The sequence below is a fragment of the Danio rerio genome, chromosome 16 (assembly GCF_049306965.1).
Source record: "Danio rerio strain Tuebingen ecotype United States chromosome 16, GRCz12tu, whole genome shotgun sequence".
In the NCBI taxonomy this organism is placed as follows: domain Eukaryota; kingdom Metazoa; phylum Chordata; class Actinopteri; order Cypriniformes; family Danionidae; genus Danio; species Danio rerio.
The window spans coordinates 37,081,979-37,106,174 of NC_133191.1; the positions used below are offsets into that span (position 1 = coordinate 37,081,979).

The window sequence follows — 24,196 nt, forward strand, 5'->3', positions numbered from 1 at the left end:
GCACGAGCACAAAACCCCTCCCTGCTTCCTCTTCCGTATATATATATATGGTCCCACTTTATATTAAGTGGCCTTAACTAATATGTACTTACACAGGAATTAATAGTTTGTTACAATGCACTTATTGTGTAAATACATGTATTTACTGTGTACTTATGCTTGATTAAATACACGTATGTAATTACATCTGTAATTAACTTTTGTAATTACATTTGTAAATACACTGTTGACCATCCCTTACACCTTAACCTACCCTTAAACCAACCCATACCACCAAACCTGTCCATAACCCAACCTCTATCCCAACTCAAAAGCACCACAAGTGTTCTCAAATACATTATAAACACAGTAAGTACATTGTATTTATTTTTTGATGTAAGTACATAGTAATTAAGGACACTTAATATAAAGTGGGACCATATATATATATATATATATGGTGATGATCCAATGACCAAACAAAAAAGCAATGGCAAAAGCAAGCAAGAAAAGAAACTTCACAGAATGTGAATTGGAGGTGCTATATACTGAATATAGTCTGTGTGATCAGAAAGCAGCTTAGGCTGTGAGTCTCTTATCAATGGTGACTTGGAGTAGGTGAGTGTGTGTGTGTTGCATGACTGGGATCTGTAGTCCATAAACCGGCAGATTTGCTGTTCATGTGAGTGTTTGCCAGCGATCTCTGGTTGTTAGATCGCTGGTGATCATGTCACATGTGCACTGTAAAAAAGGGATTAGTAAACCCAATGACATAACTTTTATAATGATGTACATACTTTGTTTACTTAATTATATGTTTATATAATCATTATAACACATAATTATAAATATAACTTAAGTAAAACAATTATATCTGAATATTTTAAGTAAAGTCAAATAATCGCTGTTTACAGTGTGGATAAAAGTATCAATTGACATTGCATTCGTTTTTCACATGGAAAACTTGTGACTTGTGAAGTGCATAATATATTTTTAAAAGACAACCCAGGCTTATTCTGAAAACATACCACTACAAACATTTCTGGAGAGCGCCAAACACATGCCAGGGGCTATGTTTTTTTGCAATTTTTGTTTTCACAAATCCACCAGAGGCCACTGTGTATGCTTTTTGAAATCTCAAATTTCTGTCGTGAGTGCCATTTGCACATGCTGTTCTCCTCCTCCTTTCCTAAACCCAACCAATAGTGTTTTCAAAAGCATTGATTGAACTGATCATGCCCTTCCCTAAACCCAACTGACAGTGTTTTAAAAAGCAATGCAGAAAAATAAAAGCCCTCGTCTGATTTTTACCTCATTTTCAGATTTTACCACATTTGCACCCTGTTATTAACTTGTTTATTTTATTTTATTTTTTGCCTTTTGTTTTTGTCTTACCAGCTTTCTGGGACTGTTCTTTGCCGGACACAAAAACTGTCATCGTCCTCAACTCCTCTCTGCGTCTCAAGTCCTCCGACGTACGCAGCGAGCCACTGGACAAACTTGTAACAGTGGAAAAGCCATCCATACAGAGGTAAGCGGTCAACAAAGGAAAAGGAATGACGTCATACCACCCGTAGCGTTCATTTTAAAAACATAATCAGCCATACATACTTCTGGCTACATTATTTGCAATATTAAATGTATATAGGGCTACGTTTTGAGAATGAGCCTATGATTTAACCACAAGAATGTCATTCTTATTGTTTTGATTTTGACAGGATGAGGATCTTTCATTTTCAGCAATTCAAATGGGCTCAAATTTAACAAACCTTAAGCCACAAAACTTCATAGTAAAACTTTCTTACACACATGCCATCAGAAAGGCCTAACGTTTCCTGTTTTCATACAGTGTGATAAAGTGACATGGTGAAATCATTCAGGCAACCATATGGACCTGCTCTCTCATTAACACATCAAACACACCTCTCTTATGAACACATAAACTAACCAAACTGTATGTTTTTGTTCTCCTAAATGAGCACACACACACACACACACACACACACACACACACTTACACACAAATGATGAAAGTTCTATCAGTGAAAGAGCTTTATGATTGATTGACAGCCTGCGAGCATGGCTTTTCTTTGTGCATCATTGTTAAATAAATCTGCTTGAAATCAAACCTCTGCACCAGATGCTCTCGCAACCTGCATTCCTGCAGCAGAAGCGTGCATAGTTCACACGTCCCATCAGCCGGCTCAATTTAAATATTTTGCTGTGTTTAAAGTGCTTCTTAATTTTTCTTCAACCTTCTCACCTGATCCGTTCCAGATGTGCGAGCCACAGGCTAAGTGAGGTGGCAGTAAATTGCACACTTATGTTCTCATCGACACCGCGGCTGTGTGTGAGCAGGCAGCGCAATACATCCATACACTGCATTCATCATTTGACAAATTCATCTTATAATATGGAGATGTAATGCCAGACAGGCTCTGCCCTCCCAACTACATAAGACGTCAAGCAGTTGTGCGTGATCTTCAACACAGGTACTGAATAACAAGCTCATGAAGTTATGGCACCAGACACCTCTTATTTTGTTCAACTCCACCCCGAGAGACAGAAACATGGAAGAACCTCAAAATTCCCTTCATCCTTGAAAGGAAAGTTCATCCTAAAACGAGCAGTCTGTCATCATTTACTCAGCCTCGTGTCATTCCAAAGCCCTTTTTTCCACTTGGGGGATGAACACAAGGATATGTGTTGAAGAAAGCTGGACGATGCTCTTTTTCTGTATAGAGGTTTCTTTGGCAAGCTATTGTAGATTGTCCACAAGACATTCTGTATGTAGAAAGTTACACAACACATTTTGAGTAGCTATTTCGTTCGACGGGCGTTTTTAAAGGTCCCATGAAATTCGAATAAAGTTTTTTAGATGTTAGTAACGGTATTGTTAGTTTTTAGGATGTCTATTAACTAGTGTGCACCAAAACCCACCCAGGTTCATTCTGAAAACATACCTCTATATACTTTTCTGGAGAGCGCCAAATATGTCCACGGAGCTACATTTTTTTGCTGAAGCCGCTGTGTAAACTTTGTGAGATCTCAAATTTCTCTCACGAGTGCCATTTGTGCCTGCTGTTAATCCACCAGAGGCCACTGTCAACTGACTGTTTGACTGACAGACTAACTGATTGATTGACCCCATCAGTAAACCCAACCAATAGTATTTTAAAAAGCACAGATTGACCCGCCCCCTCCCTTTCCTAAATCCAGCCGCCAAATTTAAAAAGAAATTTTAAAAGGTTTTGTCTGATTTTTTACTATGTTTTACCATATTCTCACCCTATTGTTTCTTTTATTTTTTAGATTCTGTTTTGATCCTGCTTTCTGGAACCGTTCTTCACCTGACTCGAACCTCATCGTCGAGGTCATCTCCTCTCTGCGTCTCAAGTCTGCCGACGTACATGGTAAGCTAACTGGACAAACTGGTAACAGCGAGAAAGCCATCTGTCATACCACCCCATAGCTTCCTTTTAAAAACTAAATGCAGCCATACGTACTTCTGGGACTATAATTCAGTATCTCCAGAAATGTGTAAAGGGATACGCTTTTATAATGAGCCTATGTTGACCAAAACAGTGACAAACTTTGCATTTAGAAGATATAAAACTGATATAAACATGTAAAGCTTTTAGTTTGTTACTTCCGCCTAAATGGATGAATACTTTTTTCCACAAGACCTCATCAAATCGTGACCAATCAAATGCTTTCTAATATCTGACATGCCCCACCTTCTTCAAGATGCTTCACATTTGATGCGCATGATCTCAACTACTCTCACAGCAGTTGTGATAAAGCAAATTGCTATTGGCAGTTTTTTTTAAAAGGGAGGAGCTGCATTATGTCCCACCCTCTCTTCGTATTTCGGTGAAGATTACATCAAATATCAACTAAAAATGCACATTTCAAAGCCTTCATGGAACCTTTATCATCTTTCCCGCGCATCACACTTGATAAAAAAACAAACAAAAAAATAAGTGGAAGAATGACCCCAACATTGATAAGTTCTCTTATAATACGCTATTGTAGACTTCTTCTTCTTTGTCAAGTTGCATCCACAGATCGTGAATGGCGTCTACGCACAGCTCGTGTTTTACAGCCAATGATAAACTTACGATAACAGCTTCATTTAATAAAGTTGCTGTTACAGCATTGATGTTGTGATGTAATTGTCTGGTCTGAGACCCACTTTATATCGTATATCTATCAAGCAATGAAGAGCACTAGTTTTTAAAGAAATCAGACCTTAAAAGTGATTTGAAAGACAGTTTACCGGAAGCACTGAGGCTATACCCCATATACCCCATTGCTGTTTTTGCAAATGTTTTAAAATTGGGTTTCTTGTTGAGAAAATATGACAAGTCTTCTTAAGATTTTTTTATGGTCTAAGGTTTTCACCTTTGCATTAATTATTGTAAATTAACTGATGATTGTTATTAGATGTTAATATACATAAGAGAGAACAATAAGGTAAATTTGTAATTTAAAAAAAAAAAAGATTTGTAATGCATTAATCAAAACATGCTTCAAAAATATAGAAGTAGAATTATTTTTCCACAATTAAATTTATCACAAATATCCTACAAGATGTTTTTAAATTATTTTTTACCTCTCCACTTTTCAATAATTTTCTGCCTTTTTGTTTTGTAAAATAACTTGTTTTTGCTTTTCAAATCCAAAGATTTTTCAGTTTAATATGTTGCAGTCTAATTTATTAATGCATAATTGAATTTAGATTATAGTTAAAAAAGTTTATAAAATTATGTGTTTGTGTATTCTGTAATAATACTGTGATATACAGGGCAAAAACTATATATCATGCTCACAGAGTTACTCATTTCATTCATTCATTCATTCATTCATTCATTCATTCATTTATTCATTTTCCTTCGGCTTAGTGCCTCATTTATCAGGCGTCGCCACAGCAGAATGAAACATTAACTATTCCAGCATATGTTTTATGCAGCGGATGCCCTTCCAGCTGCAACCCAGTACAACTAAAAAGAAAAAGAACCAAAACTTATTTTGAGGTAACAAATTCATAATTCATGCCCATATTATGTTAGTCAAAATTCTTGAAAAATCAAACAGTTTATTTAAAAACTTCTGTCTGAATGATAAACTAACCTTTATAAATAAAAAAAACTCTTTGTAAATACCAGCAAACCCACACAAACCATATGGACTAATTTTATTACAGCCTACTTTTATAATACTTATTTTGCCTTTTTGACACAACATCATCTTCAAAATCTAAAAATTTAATTTCCTGCAACTTCCTTACAAATAAGTTTTGTCATCAATATCTTGTATTTTCTAAAAATCTATATAGATGGCAAGAAAATTGTCATTTGAATTCATAAACTCTTAGAAATAAAGGTTTGCGAGCTGTCACTGGGGTGGTACCTTTTCAAAATTTACAAGTTTGTACCTGAAAGGTCCATATTAATACCTAGGTCCATATTAGTACCTAAAAAGTACAAAAGTGTTTCTCTTAAAATTTTTAGGTACTAATATATACTTTTGAGATACCAAAATGGAGCCTTTAAGTAGAATTGTGTAACTTTTGGAAAGGTGCCACCCCAGTGACAGCTTGCGTACCTTTATTTCAGGGAGTGTAGTTTACTTAATTTCATTAATAATACATAATTTTCCAAATTATGTCAATTGATTTTGATGCTCTGAGGGTCACCCTATATATTGGATAGGATGATCTGAGGTGTTTTTTGTCCAAATGCCCCATTGCTCTTATTAATTGAAGTCATGAGTACTGCAGGGCCTTTTTCAAGAGCAGATTTTAGCCACTTATTAAGTTTGCTTTCTGAATGGACTTTACACTGAGCTGAAAAGGAAGGAAACATTTCAAATAAATCTGAATAAAGACACTTTGAACAAAGATGTTGCTTTTTTTGTAAGCCGATCACTTTGTTGAAATCATGTTTCCTCTCAGTTTCATGGAGATTTGGAGATAAACTTGATGAAAAACAAATGTATGAGAGAAAAAGACTTTAAAACAGTTGGTGCACGGTCTACTAAGACAATTGTTGGTAGAAATGTTGGCATGCATTCTGAATAAAGGCAAGTCGCAGGGAAGCACAGACCAAGCTAATTCATACCAGAGAACATTTGGAGCTGTGTTCCAAATGGTTTCCTTAGGCTGTTGGTGATGTGCTGGTAAAAGCCGCATTCGCTCAACACACGGAAGAGAATGGACTCAATGATGTGTAAGACATGACTTTCTGTCAAACCTCAGCGTTTAACTTTTATATCACTTCACTGGGAGTTTATAAAAGTGCTGAGCAAGGACACACCTCTATTATTTGGGATGGTGTTAGCTACTTTTCTTTCCTTTGACATGAAGCCTGAACAGACACAAGTGGCTTGACCTCAGTTTTAAGAAAATGAACTGCCAGATTTATGGAAGGAAGTCCAGTAAGACAGTTTTGGCCTCACAAGTGTCTATGCAGAGAACACCAATATCTGGCAAGGCCCATTCATCAATGAAACATGGGGGACCTTACTCTAATTTACAGATCCTGGAGCACGCATCACATTTTATGTTGTATTTGGCTGAAAATGTCATCTGGGCTGAGAGCTGGCTGAACATTTTCTCATACTGCTGAATATCTGTACCCTCCATTAACACAGCAGGACAGGTCATCTTGACCCATGTGGAAAGTTTCAAGAATCTGTTCAACCAAAATGTTCGATTCCTCCATCATTTATTCACCAAAACTGAACGGCTTTCTTTCGTCTGTGGAATATAAAAGTCATATAGTGATTAATATTATTTTGGGTGGCCTTAGAATACCCTGGAAAGATTTTTGAGTTGCTGTTGCCGTTCTGTTAGGTCAACCCAGTCCAAACCAATCTCTCCCACTGAACTCCTGGAGATGGTTGTGAGTGAAAATCTCAGGATATCAGCAGTTTCAGAAATATTTAGACGAGCCCATCTGGTATCGACAAACATGCTCAAAATCACTGAATTACCCATTCTGGGTAACCATCATTATCCAACTAAGGTCACATGTTCTGACGTTACAAACATCTCCAGAGCTGTAGAAGCATAGTTGCTGGTTACTCGCCTAATGCCCATTGCTTTTGAATTTTCCAACATTTAAACTTGGAATTATTAAAAAAAAAAACATTAGGGTCATCTCTTAGGTGTAATTTGTATTCAAAGTATTTTTTACAGTTCAGTTTTAGTGATCTTCATATTGACAGGTGTGTTCCTTTCGTAGTGCACTGTCATTTTGACCGCAGCTGTGGCTCATGACGAAAGATATAGCTTACCTATAGTAAAATTTACGTTACGTCTTCAAAGATTTTGAAAACAAAAATATATAGCATAGGTTAATGGTTTTAATTTATAGTAGATGATTTATCAAGAAATGCATCTGTACTGCATTTCACACGGGCCTGTTGGTTAGAACATTTCAGTAGTGGTTTGAATGTGTCACATTGTAAGTAGACTTTTACAATAAATAAAATAAATAAATAAACAATATCCTATTTAATACTACTTCTACTACTACTTCTACTACTACTACTACTACTAATAATAATAATAATAATTATTATTATTATTATTATTATTATTTTAACAATTATTATTATTATTTATATTTTTATTTTTATTTATAATTTTATTATTTGATAAATAGCCTACTATAAATTACAACCAATAACGATTTATATGATTTTTATATGAGGTTAAAATACAAGTTAGCTAAGTGGTGTTATGTTTTAGAATAGAATATGTAATGTCTCAATAATATTTGTAAAGGACACAGGCCCATTTATATGTGCCATTTACATCTATTTCAAATAATATGAAAAACGAGTGGTTGTTTTTACAAAAACTAATATTGTATTGTGTAAAACAATATAATTTACCCCAAAAATTAGCAAGAAGTTGTTACTCCACCCTGTTTAGAGAGCATCATTGTGGACTTTTTACTTTATAACTAACGTGGTTCAAACCACAGAGAAACACTGGGTAACACTCATCACTACGTCATTCTTTTCCCAACTATGATAGTTCAGCTGGGAGTTGTGTTGTTGTTTGAGAAACACACCCCTGAATTTGACGGGGGTTTTTTAACCATGACTACTGTACATATCTAAATGCATAAAGTATATAGTTGAAGTCAGAAGTATTAGCCCACCTTTGATTTTATTTAGATTTTTAAAATATTTCCCAAAAGATGTTTAACAAAGCAAAGAAATTTTTACAGTATGTCTGATAATATTTTTTCTTCTGGAGAAACTCTTATTTGTCTTATTTCCGCTAGAACAAAAGCAGTTTTTTTTTTTTTTTCAAAATTATTATTCCCTTTAAGCTATATATTTTTTTGATAGTCTACAGAACAATCCAACAATATTATACAATAACTTGCCTAATTGACCTAACCTGCCTAGTTAACCTAATTAACCTAGTTAAGCCTTTAAATGTCACTTGAAGCTGTATAGAAGTGTCTTGAAAAATATCTAGTCAAATATTATTTACCGTCATCATGACAAAGATAAAATAAATCCCTTATTAGAAATGATAAATTCAAACTATTATGTTTAGACATGTGTTGAAAAAATCTGACTTCAACTGAATACTGAATTCTTATATCACTGCAACCAGGATACCTTCAAGTGGGAGCTTACGCCATAAGTATTTTGGGATAGAATGCGTAAATAAATATAGAATTTAGTGATGCTGTCCAAAAATATTTTTTGTTTTATATCATGTCATAAAGCCTACAATAATTTATTTTGAATTTAAAAGAATTTATTTCTGTAAACAATTTATTCATTCTTTGGTAACACTTTACAATAGGGTTCATTAGTTAATGCATTTACTAACATGAACTAATCATGAACAACACTTGTACAGCATTTATTAATCATAATTAAACATTTACTAATGCATTATTAACAGCCAAGTCCATGTTTGTTAACATTTGTTAATGCACCATGAGTTAACATGAACTAACAATGAACTACTGTATTTTCATTAACTAACGTTAACTAACATGAACAAATACAGTAGTAAATGTATTGTTCATTGTTTGTTCATGTTAGTAAATGCATTAATTAACATTAACTAATGAACCTTATTGTAAAGTGTGACCCATTCTTTTTAGAAATAAGAAAACTATGAATTCATCCATTCTTTTTTTTTACATTTAACCTACCCATAAAAAGCTTTTCTCCAATAACCATTTCTCCAATGCTTTCATCCAAGCTACTGTGTTTTATTAAGGTCTACACCTACTGTACCACAACCTACTTTTAAATATGAAATTTAAATGTAAAATAAATATTCACTTAATTCATATTAAACAATACATAACAATTTAAATGTGCCTATTAGCTATTCCTCATGAGGCAAACTGTTAGCCACTTTTGAAGGTTTCACTTATTCATTCATTAATTTTCCATTGGCTTAGTCCCTTTATTAATCAGGGGTCACCACAGCGGAATGAACCGCCAAATTATCCAGCACATGTTTTACGCAGCGGATGCCCTTCCAGCCACAACCCAACACTAGAAAACGATGTATACTTATATTTACTTTAAACTATGAATTGTTTGTGTTTTGTTTTGTTAAATGTGTTGATTGTAGACATGGCAGGCCCACTCTTAGTGTAGTTGTGTGTATCTAATATGGCCCCAGTTCTTTTTGCCGTGACATCTCTGCTTTCGGTAAAGTTGTTTCCACTTTCAGCTCAAGTTGGTATTACCACAAATAAGCCACTGTTAGAATGAAGACGGAAAAAAAGTTTGGTAATTGAATTGGGATTGGTATCAAGTGTTTGATTAAGCACACTCTTCCCAAAGGAAGATCCACTCATTAAAAAGCTGTTTTTCTAAGGTTAAAGTCAGATATTTTGCTTGTGTTTAAAAAAGGTTTGATGATTTGTTGCAGTTATCTAAAACTTGTAAACTGTGTGATCTTACACATACTTGTGATGATGGGTTTTATCAAGTGAAGATCAAGGCATTTGAGTTTATAGCAAACGTCACAGCTAGAATACTTATGGTTAGTACACTACTTGACAAAAGTCTTGTCGTCAATCTCAGTTGTAAGAGCAACAAACAATAACTTGACTTCTAGTTGATCATTTGGAAAAGTGGCAAAAGGTAGATTTTTTCCAATGAATCATCTGTTGAACTTCATCTCAATCATCACTAATACTCCAGAAGACCTATTGGAACCCTCATGTACCAAAGATTCTCACAGAAATCAGTTAAGTTTGGTGAAGGAAAAATCATGGTTTGGGGTTACATTAAGTATGGTATGGGACCGTGCAAGACATCTGCAGAGTAGATTCTAACATCAACAGCCTGAGGTATCAAGACATTTGTGCTGCCCATTGCATTACAAACCACAGGAGAGGGCAAATTCTTCAGCAGGATAGCGCTCCTTCTCTTACTTCAGCCTCCAAAGCAAAGAAGGTCAAGGTGCTCCGGGATTGACCAGCCCAGTCACCAGGCATGAACATTATTAAGCATGTCTGGGGTAAGATGAAGACAGAGGCATTGAAGATGAATCCAAAGAATCTTGATGAACTCAGGGAGTCCTGCAAGAACGCTTTCTTTCCATGAACTGCAGTCACATGTTGTCGGACTGAGGCAGGCGAGGCAGATAGACATTTGACTTTATTGGCCAGATCTGACTGATCATGTATGCAACAGACTTGGCCCACGATAACAATACAGTAGTTTAACAAGGAGAGGGACAGATCTTAATGTATGCATTGTGTATCTGAATGTATCCAGTGTGTGTGTGTGTCAGTTTTTGCCCAAGGACTGAGGCTTATAATGGGCCAGAACATACTCAAGGTTATGGCCCACTGGTGGACCAAATCGATTTTGCTATCTGAATTGTGCCTATTAAAGTGGCCGGTGAGTGTATTTTATTTTATGCATTTAACATTGTAGACGATACTATTCACTCTATTTGTCAACGCTCCTTCTAACTTGTATGACGTTTCAGAGCAAAGACAAAAATACCCTTATATCTGATGTAAGAAATCTTTCCCATTTCAAGCCAGTTAAATTCCTCTTTGTGTGGCCACCTTGTCCGAGATCATTAAATGAATTGAGAACAGCAGTACAAAACCCTGTATTTTGAACTGTAATGGGTAAACATGTCATGTGTTTTAAATGTTTAAACAAATCTCTGGCTTCTTATTTTGGCTGTGGTTAATGCGGGTTAGACATTATGAGGAGAGGCAGCGTGAAGGCACACTACAAAGAGTGAATGCGTAACCTTAGAAGGCAGCAGAAGCACCATAGAGATGGTCTGTTATATTACTGGATTGTGGTTGCGAAGGGCTTATGCCCCAGGTAAACCAGGGTATCAACACACTTCATCTAAAGTGCATCCATAATTCAAGTAAATTTACATCCTAGGAGATAATCAAGTGTGATGGATCTCCTTGCCACCTAGGTGCATCAGAAGACTAAAGCTCAAGCCAAGCATCATACAACAAATCTAACTGCTTTAGGAAGATACTATATTGAAACTTTATGACACACAAGCAATGCCAAAGCTGACCCAGAATGAGTATAGTGTGTACTGATATTTTGTCTTTTTATATGCTTTTACTTGGTTTAAACAAACCTTTAGCAGACATAAAAGTCATTCAAAGGCGGGATTGAGGCTGACATATAGCATTTCCGAGACTCTTATTTACCCAAACCACATTTGATTCTCTTGGAAATATTGCTGCTGAAAAGTCAAGGCCATTTTGTGAATAAACATCATCAGACCCAAACACTAATCATCTCTGGTCAGTTTGATGTCAAACAGACATGGACCCGAGTAAAGAGCAGAGAAGAGAAATGGGAAAAGTCATTTGATTTCACGGTCAAAGGCGACAAGGAATTTGAGGACAGTTGGCTGACTGCTCTGAAATTCTGAGAAATAGCTTTTCTGAACAAATTTCCCTTTCGTCCTATAAAAACAACAAGTTCACTGACACTCTAAGTCAATACTTACATAAGCGTGATTTTCTGTCTATATCAATAAACTTATTTCTATTTGTGTATGCACACATAAGGAAAGAAGAGTGTTAAAAACCTTTACCCTTTTAACAGGTAGATGTAGAGAATGTGTGTAGAACTAAAAACTCACTGGCCACTTTATTGAGTACATCTGTTCAACTGCTTATTAACGCTTCTCTTGTCTTAGAATTCTGTATACATCAATCTTCCTTCAGGTCAGAAATGACCCACATTTACTAAACCTCTAAAATAAAGCAGCTAAATTTAATTTCAATTGTCAAACCTCAAAAACAGACAGCCATTGTACACTAACTGTGTGCAGCTTACATGACAATATGTTTTGTTTTTTTCTAATAATGGGGTCAGTTCAGTTTACATTTTTTTATTTTGCGGCTGAAATGGCGCCCGGGTCATTTTTGAGCCGTAAGTAAACAGGAGGGTTAATGCAAAAATCTAATAAGCCAATTACCTGCACAAGATGACCTGCTAAAGTTCAAACTATAAGCAGAAAAAGTCTTTTAAATCACTTTAATAATGGAATGGTTCTTTAGAGATGATCCTCATTTTTTCTTTATGCTAATTGTATTGTTTTACACAAACATGCATTCAAAATAAAATCTAATAACAGTTTTGGTAAAAACATGCACTTGCTTTCCATATTAATTGAAATATATGTAAATGGGGCCCATGTTTCCTTTACAAATATTATTGAGAATATGACATATCCTATTCAAAAACATAAAATCACTATTCTAATATCATATATAAATCATATAAATAAATAAAGAATGAGGCTATTTGTTAAGAAATAAAATAAAATATTTATTATGTATTAGAAATGAAAAAAAAAACATATATAATTTAATAATAATAAGGATGATGATGATGATGATGATGATTATTATTATTATTATTATTATTATTATTATTATTATTATTATTATTATTATTATTATTATTATTATTATTAAGTAGGATATTGTTTATTTGTTTATTTTTTAAATGTCTATTTTTACAATTTGTAACCATTGACACTTGTAAACCATTCATTCATTCATTCATTTTCTTGTCGGCTTAGTCCCTTTATTAATCCGGGGTCGCCACAGCGGAATGAACTGTCAACTTATCCAGCGAATTTTTACGCAGCGGATGCCCTTCCAGCTGCAACACATCTCTGGGAAACATCCACACTCACATTCACACCCACACTCATACACTACAGTCAATTTAGCCTACCCAATTCACCTGTACCACATGTCTTTGGACTGTGGGGGAAACCGGAGCACCCGGAGGAAACCCACGCGAAGGCAGGGACTTGTAAACCACAGTAAAAAAACTGTAACCAGCATGCCCATATAATATACAGTACAGATACTAAGATATAGATAAGTAGTCTACTATAAATTAAAAGAACTAACGTATGCTTTTTGTTTTCACAAGCTTTGAAGACGTAACAAATTCCGCTTTTAGGCTGTGTACAAAATGACATAAATGTTTTCAAAGTGTACTGCGAAGAGAGCAAATTACACCTATGGGAGATGACCATAATGCTGTTTAACTTTTAATAATTCCTTTGAATGTTAGAATGTTCTAAATGAATAGGGCATAGGGGGGATAAGTGGGAATAGAACACAGCCAGGAACCATGTTTGTAACTACAGCTCCAGAGCTGTAGTTGCGAGTGCTGAAGTTTGCAACTCAGTTTGCAAATGTTCGTTGGAGCAAGGAATTTGGGAAACGGTAAATCAACAAACTATGCTTGTAACAACGGAACTTGAAAACTTAGTTGGCTAACGATGGTTTTGGGAAACGCACCACAGACTAGTTCTAGTTTGAAGAACCCATTAACTCAAATAACACTTATTTGAAATGAATACAACCACTCACCAGTGTACTCATCATGTGATGACCTCCAGCAAGACAACACAACAGGTGACTATTCAGCGGGAAAACTTCATGTCAAAACAGCATCAAAAACATGGCAAAAATGCAAACTGACTTAATGTTAATTGACTAACTTAATCAATCTGACATCTAACATTTTCATCAATAATCCTGTAAAAGTCCCAAATCCAAAATCCTGTAATTAACGTGTTTCTGCTGCCAATATTAGATTTCAAGTTAGTTTATATGAATTTTATGGATACACAATACAGTGTTATTTTATAATTGAAGCTTTTAGATTAATAAACATTTGTTACATTATAGTATTTTGTGTCATTTCTCCAATATTTAGAGGTCAAAAAGGTATCAGTTTGTGGATGTCAAATAGACCTCAAGGTTTGGACAAAAATAGATTTTTTTAATGTAAAAATTAGTTTTGACATCAAGGTGCCTGCTAGATAAGCTCAAATAATATCAATTTAGTGTAACACTTTATTTTGATGGTCAATTTGAGTATTAGTAAACTGTCTGCTTAATATCTGTTGAAACTGCTCCCTCAACAGACATTTAACTGACTATAAGAAAGTTTGCAAGTACGTGTCACCTTACACTAACCCCTGCCCTAACCTAACAGTCTAATTATAATCTAATGAGAATTAGTTGGCATGTAAAAGCATTATCAAAATAAAGTTTGACCAAATTAGTTTTTTGAACATGTATTCACTATCCTGAAATGGCCACCACAGTCACCAGATCTCAGTCCAGTTGAGCATATTTGGAATGTGATGCAGTGAGAGATTTGCACCAAGACAAATCTGCAACAACTCTGTAAGTCTGTAATTTCAATATGACCCAAAACAGCCTATGTTTATCCATTCAACTGAAGGTGTTCAGCACTGTCAGTGGTCAGCACTGTCGCCTCAAAACAAGAAGGTCGCTGGTTCCCAACCTGTTGGCATTTCTGTGTGGAGTGTGCATGTTCTCCCTGTGTTTGGGTGAGTTTTCTCCGGGTGCTCCATTTTTCCCCACAGTCCGAAGACATGCACCATATTGGATAAAGTCAGTTGGCCGTAGTGTTGGATTGTGTGTGAATGTGAGAGTGTATGGGTGTTTCCCAGTGCTAGGTTGCGGCTGAAAGGGCACTGGCTGTCTAAAACATATGCTGGAATAGTTGGCGGTTCATTCAGCTGTGGCAACTCCTGATAAATAAGGGACTAAACCGAAAGAAAATGAATAAATTTACGCTGAAATAAGGTCAAACCATTCAAAATCTTACAATTTTCCTAATTTTGATTTGGAAGAACAATGAATTGTTTCATACTGTTTAACCAAAAGGTCAGTAAAAACACTTTATATTGTTCAGAATCCTCCAGCCTGTTGGAGTTATGTGAATGGGAATCATATTAGAAAGGAAATTGCTTCAGATTCTCTAAATATTTTCACAGCACAGCCACTAGTACTTCCGTGACCAATTCAATTCTGAGCTGTAACTTATTTAGGTTAGATTTTCTTTGTAACCCAATTACACAGTTAACATTAATGTCTTGCCATTTAATGAGATTATATAACTGAACTATAATGTTGTGATTCTTTTCAACCTGTTCTTCCTCAGCCAGACAGGCAGAGCCAGCAATCCGAAACTGACCACAGATGTGTTCCTTCAGAAACCTTTAAAGCATTGCTTTATAATTCACAATGTACGGACATTTTGAACATTACAAACTCAATCAAGATCCAACAGAGTATTTCTTTTCTCAAGCTCTTATGTGAACTGATCTTTTCCCTCTAACCATTAAGCGAAAGGGTGGAAACTGGATGTCTCCAGGGAGAGTGCAATGATTATAGTAGCGTGCCCTCTTTTAATCTGTACTGAGTACATTTCTCTGGAGAGATGGTACTGCGTCACACTTTATAGTCTAGGTAGTGAACAAAGAACAGAAGCCTGGGTCATAAATGGCCAGCACTGTGGGCCATATCTGCAGTAAAGGGCAAAAAGATAAGTGCAGTCAGAGGCTTCCGGGTTATCCTCAGATGTAAGCTCTTTTTTCGTTGTTGTTGAGTAAATAAGAATTTAAAGAAACAAATTCAGTACATTGTTTAATGAATCAAAACATTACTGAATTATTTTAGATAAATACATAATGCTTTTTAGAAATCATAATTCAAAACTTGATCCTTTACCAAAACCAAATCTCCCATTGCATACCTGAGGACCATCAGCAAACCAGATGCACTACCGTGATGCAAAGAAAGACTAGTAGTTCATGACAGCTTGTCTGACTTTTTTTGAGATGGAAGAGCTTGTTTGTTTTGGCTAGACTTAAAACAGAGTTGGTCTGGCAGCATTAAAGCTTTGTGAAGCTGAGATTGTGAGTGGAGAGCTATTTTTGCTTTAGATTAACAGTGGTCTTGAGGACACAAACTCATATTGTGGATTTTTTTTTTTTTTTCGAGAGAGAAGATAATTAGTAGTCACACCTCATGAACAGACTAATCATTAATGAGCAAGCCATGCAACAGAGTTGGTCACACTTGCATGGTTTCTAAATACAAGTCAAGACATGACTGATAGGACACAAGGGACGTTTTGTCATCTAAAAAAATAGATTGTTTGATTTTCGAGATTGTTTTGACAGTCTGTATTTGATGGTTGAGCTTTAGAAAATCATGAGGTGCTTTGACAGTTACATATTTGAAAAACAAAAAGGTGGGAAATCCTTAACCTAACAAACACCAATAAACATTTAAACATAAAGATTTTGTTCTTAACGATTTGGTTATAAAATAGAATTGTCAATACTGTAATAAATAAATAAATCAAACTTTAAAGAGTCATCTTTTTTAAAGTGTTTTATTTACTGAGAAAGAAAGGAAATTGAGCTAGTCTGAAGTGTTTCCAGTAACTCAAACAGAGCATGTCGGGAAATTAAGAACTGATAACAAAATAAGTAAAAAATGGGTAATTAATTGTTGTATGTGCCAAATGTGTCCACCTTTACAGGTTCCAGCAACAGAAGACAACAGAAGAAACAGTCATACTTTACAGCAAGATTTCATTAGCTAATGTTAGTTAATGTATTTGCTAATTTCTTGTATTTGTATTAGTTAATGCACCAGGAGTTAGTGAACTAACAATGAACAACCATATGTTTTTTTAACTACTTTAACTAACATGAACAAATACTGTAATAAATGTATTGTTCATCATTTGTTCATGTTAGTATATGCATTAACTCAGTGTTGCTCAACCATGTTCCTGAAGAACCACCAGCTCTGCACATTTTCCCGGTCTCCTTAACCAAACACACCTCATTCAGCTCATTAGTAGAGACTGAAAGACCTGTAATTGGTGTGACAGATGAAGGAGACATCCAAAACATGCAGTGTTGGTGGTCCTTTAGGAACGTGTTTGGGAAACACTGCATTAACTAATATTAACTCATACAACCTTATTGTAAAGTGTTACCTAGGAAACAAACTCGCAAAGTTTTATAACCACATAAGGGAGAATAAACAATGAAGCGATTTTTAATTTGTGAATAAACAATATCCATTTAAATTGATATCACAATATATTTCTTTATTTTGGTCGATATGATACAATTCTGATATCCTAATATCTAAATATCCTTATGACAATATTAAAAAGCCAGGAAAATTAAAAACTGCCAAGAATGCACACATTGGATGTCTGTACCTACAAATGTCTGCAAACTGAATTTGCAAAGTCTATAATACCTCCAGGCTTTTTCAACTTCAAAAATAAAAATAAAAACAGTACAAAAATTTTTTTTTACTTTTTATTTGTATTTAGCCTTTACAAGCAAGAAATGTGAAATAATTAGCTTGACCAACATGATGAACAGTGGTTTTTATCAGCTTTTTTGTATGTGCTGAATATTTAACAATCAAAAAAGACCAAAATCTTACAATTAAGACATCCACGTCGTAAAAAAAAAAAGAAAGAAAAAGAATAATAATTATAATAATAAAAAAATCTAAAAGAGTATAGGCTACATTAATATTTGCAATAGAAAAAGAGTATGAGTTTGAGTATATCCATATTCTGGTTGCTTTACATCTTTAACGTCCTTTAAGGGTTCTTTCTGTCTGTTTATACTTGTGTATGTAATTACCTAATTAAATAATAAGGTTTATCATGAAATAGCTCTTATATTTTATATAGTCTATTTATATAGACTAATATTTTAATATTATTTTATATATATATATAACTTCAATAACCAGATTCCTGATAAATATGTTTGTGAATTTTATTTTGTAAGTTTGTGGAAGTGCTATACAGCATGCAGCGAGTTTATGTGTGAGTGTTCATTTGGGTGTTTAAATGCGAGGATCGAGTATATGCAAGGATCAAGTTTATATGTATGTGCGTGTATTAATGTAAGTAAACAGCTAAACAGAGTTGTAAAAAGTGCTACATTTTTATCAAATCAAGGTTCCATAATACAATCTAAAAGCATAAATATACAAAAAGCACCTATCAATCGCAAGCCCTGAGTGTTAATTAGCATATATTGTATTATAGTGTGACACGAACAAGGGCTTTTTTCTGAGTATAGCCTACACGTACAAACATTCAAATATTTCATCTGTTAACAAGCTTATCGTTTCAACCACAATAAGGGCTTCTGGGTAAACAAAAAGTATCGTAAATTTATAGCGATATTTTATAAACAGTGCAATTAGACCGTTTCCCCCTCACGTCTTTGTTTAGACTTTAATATGCTGTGGCAGAAATCATAAACATAGATTTTTGGACTAAAAAAAACACTTGAGCTCCTTCTATGTCACTAGACAAACTCCAGATGCAGAAGATGCTACAGGCTAAAAGGTAAATGTCTCCCAAACCGAAAGCACGGCACTGGTTAATCAAAACATGCCTCATGACAGATATTCCATTACGCCGTGTCTCATGATTTCATGTGTGTATCTCTGGATAATATTTCAGCGGGAGACATTACTCACCTTTATCAGACAGCAATGTATAGCTAGTGTGAAGCACTGCAGGCGTCGAATGAAATAAAGTATTTTTATGTTGTCAGCAGCACAGACTCTTTTTAAACAAACACTTTCGTCATGTCTTTATCAAAATGCTTTTCTGTTATTAAGATGATTGATTTTTTAATTTTTTTGGTATGTTAGTAGTAGGACAAAATTGTTTATTAAAAAACGTACAATAATTATTTACTATACAAAAAATGTATCAAAACAAATGACTATAACAGTGATGACAACGTAACAACGAGTAGATGATCGATGTTTTCAGACAATACCCATACGTAGGTTTAGTAAAATTACAAAGGTGAATAATTTATTAATACATTTTCCTTCCGCTTATTGCCTTATTTATCAGGGGTCGCCACAGCGGAATGAACCGCAAACTATTCCAGCAAATGTTTTACGCAGTAGATGCCCCTCCAGGTCCAACCCAATACTGGGAAACATACACTCTCATTCACGCACACACTCATACACTGTGTTTACCCATAGCACAGGTGTTTGGACTGTGGGAAAAACCGGAGCACCCGGAGAAAACCCACAGCAATGCGGGGAGGACATGCAAACTCCACACAGAAAAGGCAATGGCCCGGCCAGGCCATAAACCAGCAACTTTCTTGCTGTGAGGTGACAGTGCTGACCACTTATAATATTTATTTAATAGTATTGTATAGGGTGACACAGTGGCTCAGTGGATAGCACTGTCACATCACAGCAAGAAGGTGTCTGGGTCGAGTCCCAGCTGGGACAGGAGGTGGACCAGTTGGCATTTCAGTGTGAGTGTGTATGGTTGCTTACCAGTTCTGGGTTTTGGAACAACCTTAAAAGAAGCTGGAATAATTGGCGGTATTGGATTGCAGCTGGAGGGGCATCTACTACATAAAACATATGCTGGAATAGTTGGCGGTTCATTCTGCTGTGGTGACCCCGGATAAATAAGGGACTAAGCTGAAGAAAAATGAATGAATGAATACATTTATGACCCAGGACAACAAAATCTTTGCATGACTTTATTTTAGACAATATATAAGTCAAAACTATTTATTAGAATATCATCAAACCATTAGAATATTAGTCATAATGTTTCATGGAAGTATTTTGTCAGTTTCCTACTCTAAATTGATCAAAACTCAACTTTTGATTAGCATTGGGCTAATAGAGAACATATTTTGTACAAATTTAAATGTAATTATCAGAACTTTTTTTTGAACCCTCAGATTTCTGATTAGATATCTGTGACATCTCAGTCTCTTATTTATTCAGCTTTCAGATTATGTATAAATCTTAATTTAAAAAAAATATTGGTCCAAAATAACATGTTATATCACACTTTTTACCTTTAAAAATCATTGTTTAGGAATTTTGCTATTTCTAACCTTTATACTTCTTAAAATTTGTAAAACTTCAGAGCTTAAAATATCATGTTTAATATACTTATACATATAGAACATGAACAATTCTTGTATATTTTTCAAATATAATTTTTTGTGCATTTTTATGCCTTACAAGAAAATACTATTTCAGTCTTGTATATTTCATTTAATGTGTTCAATTCCAATCATCACAAACACTGCAGAAGGCCTATTGAAACCTGCATGGACCCAAGATTCTCACAGAAATCAGGCAAGATTGGTGAAGGGAAAATCGTGATTTGGGGTTACATTTATTAATGGGGCGTGCGAGAGATCTGCATAGTGAATGGCAACATCAACAGCCTGAGGCGTCAAGACATTTGTGCTGCCCATTACATTACAATCCAGGAGAGGGCAAATTCTTCAGCTGAATAGCGCTCCTTCTCATACTTCAGCCTCCACATCAAAGTTCCTGAAAGCAAAGAAGGTCAAGGTGCTCCAGGAATGGCCAGCCCAGTCACCAGATATCAACATGAAGACATAAGATGAAGGAGAAGGCATTGAAGATGAATCCAAAGAGTATTGATGAATTCCATTCCAGATGACTTTATCAATATGTTATTTGAGTCACTGCAGAGATGTATGGATGCAGTCGTCCAAGCTCATTTTGGTCATACACAATATTAATTCTTTTCCCACTGCACCATGACTTTATATTCTATACTCTACATAATTTCTGTTAAGTGACAAAACTTTTGTCTAAGCAAAGTCAGACTTTACTGTCCTAATTAAATAATTAAAAATCAAGGCATGATCGTTTTTTGTTTTGGTAAAATAAGCATAATCTAGAGGCCTTTGCCTTTCATATAAGCAACTTCTGATACCAAATGATCAACTAGAAGTCAAATTATTATTTGTTGTTCCTAAGACCTGGATAGGCAACAAGACTTTTGTCAGGTAGTGTAAATTAGAAACCCTGTTAATCCACAATGCATCACCCTGTAATGCTCAATGTAGAAATAGGCACTCATGAGCCAGGACTTGTGTGTGTGTGTGTGTGTGTGTGTGTGGCGTTCCATCTCTCTAATGTGTTTATCCTCTGTTAAGTTACTACTTAAAGCCTCCACTTGTTTAGCTCTCGGCTCGCTGCAGCCACAGTTTTCACAGCGTATAAATCAGATGGCAGCATTATCTGCTGGCAGCGGCTTATGGTGGGAAAGCCAGAAAGCGGCTCCCGAAACCAGCAGTGTTTATGAGGACCCTCTGCTACATGTAATTCACCATACAGTTCAAGACAAGCAAAGAATATGGTGAAATTTTTGATCCTCAAAACTGGAATATGGATGGACGAACCCGTTGAACTTTGCTGTTCTGCTTTGCTGGCCCTCTCGCGGGCCTCTTCATACTGTGTGTCTGCTTTAAGAAGATCAGCCAGAAGCTCCTCCACTGGTTTCATAGCGAGAGACAGGAAAACATCTATCTGTAATCCTGAGAGCCAGGAGCAAGAGAGCCATCTGAGAAACCGAGGAAACGCATATTATAAAATCCTGGCTTTATAAGTCAAGCCAAGTTAGTATAGGTTTACCAGGATTTGTAGCTTAGCTTGGCATTGTTTGCCTTGTGGAGTTACTTTTCTGTAATGTAATTACAATTTTAGCTGCTTGTTCCATTTACACAATTCTTGACAAAGTCATCACAATTTCATTACACTGGATGCTTGTAAAATTTAGCAAATTAAAAGATAATAGAATCGTTTTTGAATCTTAATTTGGATCATCATGGGCTATAAAGTCAATGGATTTTATTTGAATTCCATTAGTTTCTATAAGGTTCATTTTCCCATTAACTTTGTTACAGTTTTAGTTCATCAAAAAGCACTAAGTGGGGTCGTACCATAAATAAAACATACAAAATGTTGATTTTTTTGACATTCACTTATGAATCAGATACAGTAGTGGCTTTATGGTGGTATCTAGAAGCAGCTCATAACACATAACATTCCATTATTATTAAATTTTAAAGTTATTTTAGGGGAATTTTTTTCAGGTTTTATTTTGTAACCACTAAAGACATTCCAAGAATGCTGCAATGTGGTCATTTAAAATAACAAAGACAAAAAAGAGCACATATTAATAATAATTCATTCAATTTATATAGCACTTTTCTAGACGTTATCCTCCTCCATCAGCAGTTTGCAGCATCTTCCTTTCTTTTTTTTTCTCTGTTTGGTGAATATTTTTACAATGTTCCCAGAATATTGCAGCATTATTTAATAACATTCCTTCATTATTTTCTTTAGAAAAATATTATTATATAATTTTAGTATTATATAATAAAATAACATTCCCATACCACGGCAAGGTGGTTATTTTAAAAACAACCTAAATAAAACTTACATAGATGAATATATGCATGATTATATTTGCAACCAAATTAACATTGCCAGAATGTTACAGGTGTAACCAGGGGAGTGACACTGACAGCAGAGGTTGGGATCCACATGCAAGTTTATTAGCTAGGTCAGGCCAGCAAAGCAGATGGTCAGAGGCAGGCAGCAAACAATATTAAACAAATAAACAAGGCAAGACAAAGGAAAGCCGTTGTAGTGCCACTAAACAGATAACATGACTCAGCAATGAGTGTCTCAAAGTGAGCTGTATATATGTGTGTGTAATCAGTACTTGAGCAGCATCAGCTGTGTGTATGCAATCAGTCAGAATCTGGAACCGGTTGTGTGTGAGGCATGACTGATTCTTGTAGTCCATTTACCCGCAGATTTGTAGTCTTCTGTGAGTGTGAATGTTTTCCAGTGCCTCTGGTGGTTAGATTGCTGGTGACAGTGAGGACAGGGTGTTTTTATTCATTCATTCATTCATTCACTCATTCACTAACCACTGAGCCACCGTGTCACAGAGTGTTTTTTTTTCATTAATCAAAATAATAATAGCCCAATTAATTATATTTTTAATACATAACTATCCCTACAACTATCTTATTTTTAGCTATTTTTTTCAACCCTAAATAACATTGCCACAATGTTCACTATATTGTTGTTACTTTATATCCGGTGTTTTCAGCAAACACAATCATCTACATTAGTTTTAGGTTTCCTTTTGGTTGTTTTTTAAAGTCTCAAGACATTAGGATAGTTGTGTTTTAAAGTTTTATTAATTACAAACTAATGTTTCCAATATGTGCTGGGCAGCTGGCAACCAAAAATTGTTAACAAAGAATACAGAAGTTTTTCATTTAGTGGCTAGTTTGTGTGTTTTTTTAATCATATTTGAATGTTTGCGTAAAATCTGTTGATTACGCGGTTTTAGACTCGATCAGAATCGGACGTTACTCTATATATATATATATATATATATATATATAATGTTGTTGTTGTTGTTGTTGTTGTTTACATGCATGGGGTCCGTTCTTCGTACGTGGATTACTCAGTTAGCTGGATTTGGATATTGACGATTTGACACGATCCAGGATCGTTTCGTTCTTCAAAGCTGATCCGAGAGTTGTTGTCATAGCAACAGTTCTGCTAGGTCAAACCTGATCGGGAGCAGGTTTAATTCATATAAACAGGATTAGATCGGCTTAGTTCAAGCAAAGATAATACAGAAAGTATTTACCGAATTCTGATATTTTCTTACAGTAGTAGTTATATACACTTGGGAAAATAATACATAATTTTTAAATATATATATAAAGTTATAGTCATTAATAAAATAAATAAAGTTATACATATTAATAAAACGTATGCAATCTGCACCCTCGAAATGAAAGTACAAAGACTGCCATCTGGTGCAAAGAGAAAACTTATTGAAATGAACTTTTTAGATCGCTTTAGAACAAATTGTGTATAATAGAAATGCACAATATATGATTTTTTTTAAAGCAATAATACATTTATGCAGTCATAAACATGTTTTGATAGTTAATATGCTGGTG

General features: G+C 34.9%; 1 long non-coding RNA gene across 2 annotated transcripts in view; it reads left to right on the forward strand.

The window, feature by feature from the left end:
• Positions 1 to 16,708, forward strand: part of LOC141378235 (uncharacterized) — a 57,392-nt gene extending 40,684 nt beyond the window's left edge. For both annotated transcript variants that reach the window (XR_012392240.1, XR_012392241.1), the window contains exons 3-5: positions 1,378 to 1,510; positions 3,292 to 3,392; positions 15,487 to 16,708. This is a non-coding gene — a long non-coding RNA (uncharacterized lncRNA). The remainder of the gene's footprint in view (positions 1 to 1,377; positions 1,511 to 3,291; positions 3,393 to 15,486) is intronic.
• Positions 16,709 to 24,196: the final 7,488 nt, after the last annotated feature.